The sequence below is a fragment of the Lynx canadensis genome, chromosome X, assembly GCF_007474595.2.
Source record: "Lynx canadensis isolate LIC74 chromosome X, mLynCan4.pri.v2, whole genome shotgun sequence".
Classification (NCBI taxonomy): Eukaryota; Metazoa; Chordata; class Mammalia; order Carnivora; family Felidae; genus Lynx; species Lynx canadensis.
This window is the reverse complement of record NC_044321.2, coordinates 101,774,297-101,781,527: the sequence shown is the minus strand read 5'-3', so window position 1 is coordinate 101,781,527 and position 7,231 is coordinate 101,774,297. Positions and strand designations below refer to the sequence as shown.

General features: G+C 35.2%; 1 pseudogene; it reads left to right on the top strand.

Annotated features, from left to right (window-relative positions):
- The first annotated feature begins 6,422 nt into the window (after positions 1-6,422).
- LOC115507813 lies at positions 6,423-6,952 on the top strand (annotated as a pseudogene).
- The last annotated feature ends 279 nt before the right edge of the window (positions 6,953-7,231 follow it).

Genomic DNA, 7,231 nt, shown 5'->3' with positions numbered 1-7,231 from the left:
ATTTTTCTCAAGTGCACATGGAATGTTATCCATGAAAGATTTTGCTAGCCCAGAAAACAAATTTCAATAAATTTTAAAAGATTAAAATCATACAAATTATTTTCTCTGACAACAATGAATTTTGTTGAATGAAACTAAAAGTCAATATCAGAGGAAAACTGGAAAATTTACAAATATATAAAAATTAAACAAAGTAAGTAATGAGTTGAAGAAATCAATCACAAGAGAAATTAGAAAATATCTGGGGTGCTTGGGTAGCCTAGTCAGTTAAGCTCTGACTTTGGCCAGGTCATGATCTTGCAGTTCATGAGTTTGAGCCCTGCTTAGGGCTCTGTGCTGACAGTTCAGATCCTGGAGCCTGCCTCATACTCTGTCTCTCTCTCGAAAAAAAAAATAAACATTAAAAAATTTTTTAAAAAGAAAATATTTAAAGGCCAATCAAAACAAAAACACAACATTGAATGCAGTAAAGGCAGTGCTCATATGGAAATACATACTGTAAATAACTACATTAAGAAAAGTGAAAGATCTCAAACCAAAAACCTAAATTGATACCTTGAGGAATGAGAAAAAGCAAACTAGACCAAACTAGCAGAGGAAAGAAATCACAAAAGATCAAAGAAGAGGTAGAGAACTTTTTAAAAAACTAATCAATGAAACCAAAAGTTGGTTCTTTGAAAATATCAACAAATTGATAACTCTTTAGCTAGAATGATGAAGAGAGAGAAAACACAAATAATTTAAATCAGAAATTAAAATGGAGATATTACTACTGATCTTATAGAAATAGAAAGGATTATAAGAGAATACTAAGAACAACTGTACACCAACAAATTGTATAACCAACTAAAATGGACAAATTCCAAAAACATACAAATTACCAAAATTGACTTAATAAAAAATAATAAATCTGAACATGTCTAAAACTATGTGGATTGACTCAGTAAACAAAAACCTCCTAACAACAAAAAGCCCAGGAGCAGATGGCTTCACTTGTGATATTTAAGGAAGAATGAACACAAACGCTTCTAAATTTTTTCCCAAAAAATAGAAAAGGAGGTAACTTTCCCTCTTTATCCCATGACCCTAATACCAAAGCCTGACAAAGATAAAACAATAAAAGTACAGAACAATGTCCCTCATGAAAATATACATAAAATCCTCTACTAAATACCAGAAATAGAGTCCAGAAGCATTATATAAAAGAGCTATATATCATGACTAAGTGAGATTTATCCTAGAAATGTAAGGGTAATTCAACATGTGAAAATCAATTAATGTAATACACGACATTTATAGAATTAAGGGAAAAAATGATCTCAATTGATGAAAAAAATCATTTGAAAAAATCCAATACTCTTTCATGATGAAAACACTTAAAAACTAGAAATAGAAGGGATCTTTTTCAATATGATAAAGGCAGTTATGAAAAACACACAACTAACATTATACTAAGTGGTGAAAGTCTACAAACTTTTCCCTTATGATCAAGAACAAGACTAGAAAGCCCACTTTCTTCCTCTTATTCAACATAGTACTGGAAGTCCTAGCCAGAGAAGTTGAGAAAGAGTAAGAAATAAATATCTAAATTTATTTAGAGAGTAGAAGTAAGAAGTAAAAGGAAAGAAGTAAAAGGAAGAAGTAAAACTAAATCTATTCACAGATAAAATGATTTTACATTTAGAAAACACCGAAGAATTCACATACAAAAGCAAAAAGATATATTAGAACTAATAAACCAAATCAGTAAAATTGCATGATACAAGATGTATACAATACAGTTGAACAATCAGAAAAGGAAATTAAGAAAATAATTCAATTTACTATACAATCAAAAAGAATAAAGCACTTAGGGATCAAATGTAAAAGAATTTTATAGTGAAAACTACAAATTATTATTGAAATACATTAAAAAGATCTAAATAAATGGAAAGATATTCTTTGTTCATAAACAGGAAGACTTAATACTTATTGTAAAGATGGCAATACTACCCAAAGCAATCTACAGATTCAAAGCATTTTCCATCAAAATTCCAATGGCCTTTTTTGCAGGTATGGAAATGTTCATTTTTAAATTCATGTGGAATTGCAAGGAACCCCAAATAGTCACAACAATCTTGAAAAAGAACAGAGTATACACATTTCCTAATTTCCACGTTTGCTACAAAGCTGCAGTAATTACAACAGTTTGGTACTGGCATAAAGACAAGAATATCAATCTATTCTTTGAGAGTGGAATGAGGGTACATACCCAAACATGTTTAGCTGATATTTAACAAAGGTGGTGAGATCATCCTATAGGGAACGAATAGCTTGTTCAACAAGTGTCACAGAAACAACTGGATATCCATGTGAAAGAGACTGAACTTGTTTCCCTATATCATACCATATACAAAAATTTATTCAAAATGGATTAAAGACAAGAACTAAAACTGTACGAAGAAACCAGGGGTAAACTTTCATGTTTTGGGTTTTAGCATTGGGTTCTTACGTATAAAACCAAAAGTATATGCAACAAAAGAAGAAACATAAATTAGACTTCATCAAAATTAAAAATTTGTGCACCAAATGATACCATCAAGAAAGTAAAAACAACTTATAGAAGTAAATTCAATTAATTTGTTTCCAGCTTTCATCATTTCATAGCATTTTGCAGTATATCTCTTAATATTTTTAATTCTGACTTGTATGGTGCTGGATCCCGTATTCTTTTTTTGTTTTTACCCTTTACAATTCTCAACTGAGTGGCTTGAATATGCAAGTGATAATAATTTTTTTTTAATTAACTACTGAATGAATGTCAATTTATCTTAGTTTCCCTGATACTTATAATCATTTAAGAACACATGAAAACAATGGCTTGCTAATGAAGAAATAATTCTAAGAAAATGTAGAATAAAGGAGTGATCAAACCCACTTTGGTATAATAAAAAAATACATCCAACAGAAGTAAATTTTAAACAAAATTTTGAAAGAAATAAGGAAATGTTTTATTGGTGGTTAGTGGAAATGAATCTACAGAGGTGTAAGTAGAAAAATAATATAATCAATAAGGACAGACCAAAAACTAATAATAACATTGGTGTAAAATGAGGTAACAAATAAATGAGACTGTGTGAAATGTGTGGACTCTGAAAATAACACAAAAGCCATGATTATAAGCAACAAATAAAAAGGATTTTGTTAATTATATAACTTACTTTAATACTTATTTAAATGTGATGCATTTGCCTCATAGGCAAGCCAGAAGAGTTAGACAATTTTCTTTTCTACCTCACATCTTACCTATCAAATTAGAGGGATTAGACATGGTGCCCTATCAACCTATGGTTTGGGATATGAATAAATGTATATCATTTATACATTGATTGTAAAAATGAGGCAATCCATGCCACATGTCAATATGTCATAACTGAAAAGTGAAGTTGGGGGTGTGAATTGGTTTAGGCATCTATCTACTGACTGAGAGGTTATAGATGACCCTAAAGCCTTAGTTCTAATCTTTTGAGGGTTTTTCCTTTGAAAAACAGTATTCATTTTACAATGTGAATGAAATAAATCACATGAATGAAATAAATCATTCATACATTTCACTAATTCTATAGTCATATATGGCCAGCAAAGTAGCCTGCAGGGCAAAATCACTCATTATAATTTGGGGGACTATTTTGTGTGTGTGTGTGTGTGTGTGTGGTCAATATATTTCACTACAAGCACATTTATTTAAGTGCATTGATTATGAAACCTACTTTAGCACTCTGTACCAAATAATGTTTTTCACAGTGTAGTCTCTTTGGTGTTTTTTTCACTGCTGACTCTAGTTTTGTTTTGTCCTTGTGTAGAGACAGAGTCTTGCTGAATCTCAACTTCTCTATCAGCTAAATAGGAACAGTAGTACTGGCCATGAAAACCTCCCTCCTCCACCCAAAATGATTAGAAAGACATGCTGGAGCTAGATTGCTGATGGTTACTTCCAAAGTGCCGTGGTGACAAAATTCACAACAGATTCTTATTAATAAAGAACCTACAACTATATTAAATGTTTCACTTATCCACTTAAGTACTTTTAAAGCCCTTTTAACTTTGACAAGCATAAAGGAAAAAAATATTCTTGACAATGATCAAGAATGAAAAAATATGCGTGCTCTTTGATTGCCTGCCAAATAAATGAAGGGCACACTAAATGACCCCTCCATGACATTAGAGATGATGAGACAGCTTGAAAAGGAGTCCAATAGTACCTGAGTTTTAAGTGTATTTACTTCATAGAAAGCTGACTGAATCTTCATGCTTTAAGAAAAAGAAATAGAAAACAGATAAAGATGTTTTGCTTACAGTAAGGAAGGCTATGGGATCCTCCCATTATTTTGTACTTTGAACCCACCTTTCTTATATGGCAGGAGTCATTCTTTCTCTATCCCACAAACCCCCAAACACTTGCACCCCAGAAAGCAAAAATATTCTATAGTTAAGATAGTCATTTCAAATCCTACTAAAGGGAAAACATAAAAACAAAAGTTAAAAAAAAAAGTCTACATCTTAAATCAACACAGCTTGTTTTAATGTATAGGAATACAGCATTTACCCTGATCATTTGCATTTAAATAGCACTGTATGGTTTCCAATGCACTTTTAAATAAACTAACTCATAGAGTAACTCTTTGATGTGGAGCAAGGGGCTGCAAGTGTTAGCATTCTCATTTCACAAGAGAAGACTTAGGTGAAATGATTCACTCAAGCTAACACATCTAGGAAGTGGCAAAGCTAGAACCATAATTAAGGTCTCCTAACTCTAAATCCTATCTTTTTCCCCCATTGTGAGTCATCACCTGCTTCATAGTAACATCTTATCTTTGTATAGAAGTTTTAGCGTTTCTCAAGTGCTTTCACATATATTAGGTGGAACCACATGGAATTGTCCATATCCACCTATTTTTTGAATTGCCAACTAAAATGGTGATTTCACATGGTTCAAATAAACTGACTTTTTCAATTTCACAAGGTTCCTTACTGTCCTCCTACCTTCCAGTAGTCACCATCTCTCACATCACCCTCGTCTGCAAACATTTACATTAATATAGTCAAGGACTACTGTTGCCAGGTGCTCTCAATTTAGGAAGAGACACACGTTATGAATTTTTAATTACTCCCTCCTTCCTAATTTATTCACGCTTTGCCCTCTTCCATCTATATCCTCTAAGTGACTGATAAATGACTTTATACAAGAGTTCTAATAATTAAGATGAACAACATGTTACCTCTCCAAAAGGCATTTGCCCTAGTCATTGCAGGTCATTAATTCAACAGAATAAATCTCTAAGAATCTCCAAACTTACATTCCAGTACAATAGTTGTGCTTCTTACAATGCTGTCACTCATTTCCCACCAACTAACCTGATGTTTATTCACACTGTGAAAGACTCCCTAATAGATTACTCCCACTTTTCTCTCTCCATCATTTCCATTCTTCCCCCTTTCCTCTCTATCCTTTCTTTTTCATTCTCCCTTCCATCTTTTTTTTATTCTGAGTGTTTTCATTTGTTCCACAAACTAATAACCTCTGTAGTGATAAACAAAGATTACCAACATAAGAACAGGAATTACTTATTGACAGCAAAAGAATCAGTGGTCATCCACCACCATCTCTGTTTGGCAGAGACTCAAATCAAAGGCAGGCAGATTAGTGGGTAAGCTTTCTGGTGGCAAAAGGGGAAGGTCTAATGAGAGGCTGTTGGGGTGGCAAAGCAGGATGGGAGCTGACTAGAAGAGGAATGTCCTATGTAATTGGTGAGGGGGATCATATCTGCTTTCCCCTCTCAGTCTGAGACTGGGGGAAAGGAACAAGGGAAGCTGTCATTCCAGTCCTGACCCTGTCTGTTTGGGGCCCATCAGTTGCAGAGATTGTGTTTGGAGTTTCACCTCTTTTGCCATCTTTTCACCAAGCACCTTTGGGGTCCATCAATCTTGTTCTTTCTATCTAGCTATATGAAGAACAACAGTAACATGTTTACATGTTTCCATCTTTGTCTCTATTATCATTCTCCCCAATAGCTTTCCTTTCCTTTGTTCCTCTCCACCTTACCCAGAGTACCTTTTTCCTATTTCAGATCTTCTTTCTCCCTACCAAAAAAACGGGCTTGTCAGTAACCATAGGGCAACACATACAACTTCTAATTTTCTTCTGTCCTAAAGAAGTGACTGGCTTTCAATTAAAAACTATCTGGGATGCTCCTGGCACTATGTGAATCTGTCTCTTGCTTCAACAGTGTTTCTAAAGAGCAAGACCTAGGAGGACAGCCCTTCTTCAAGCCTCCAATCACCCTCCACCTTCTTGCAACCTCCAGGACCATCTTCTCAGCCATCCCCTACCTTCAGGACCAACAAATACCATTTTTTGATGAGATCCTTATTGCTGACCAACCATGAGCTCCCAGGTTTATCAGAATTATTCCACGAAGTGGATGGAGGCCACCAGTCAATGGCCCAGTCAACTTCCATCTGCAGGCCTATGACACCTACCTATCTCTGGGCTTCTATTTTCACCCTGAAGCTATAGCTCTGGAGAGTGAAGGCCACTTCTTCAGCAGCCACTTCTGGGAGTTGGTCCAATGTTTCTGAAGTTTCAAAACCAGCTCAGTGGCTATGCCCTTTTCCAGGACATGCAGCAGTCATCCCTAAAGGAGCGGGGTAAAACCCTAGATGCCATGGAAACCAGAGTGGCCCTAGAGGAGAACCTGAACCAGGCCTTTTTGGATCTGCATGCCCTGGGTTCAGCCTATACAGATCCCTCTGCCTGCGCAGATCTCTGTGAATTGCTGGTGAGCCACTTCCTGAATGAGGAGGTAAAACTCCTTAAGAAGACGGCAACCACCTTACTAATCACAGGATGGCTGGCCCCTAGGCTCACCTGGACAAGTACTTATTCAAAAGGCTCACCCTCAAATGCAACTAGAGTTTCTGGAGTCCAGCAGCCTTTGAGGAGCCCCTCTGCATCCCCCTGGTGTCAAGGCTTCTGCCTGAACCTCTCTTTAAATGTCCTCCTTAAATGAAGCTTTTTAACTACCCTGGAGTCCTTGCTCAAGCTGTGAACCAACCATAAATAAAGCTTTTTATGGGGAAATAAAAAACCTATTCAACTATCTTCTCTGTGTAGTAAATACTATGTTCTCTATGCAGACATTGAGTTGGTTACTGTGACAAGCAATTTACTTAGTATTTTCTGGTTGTTAGT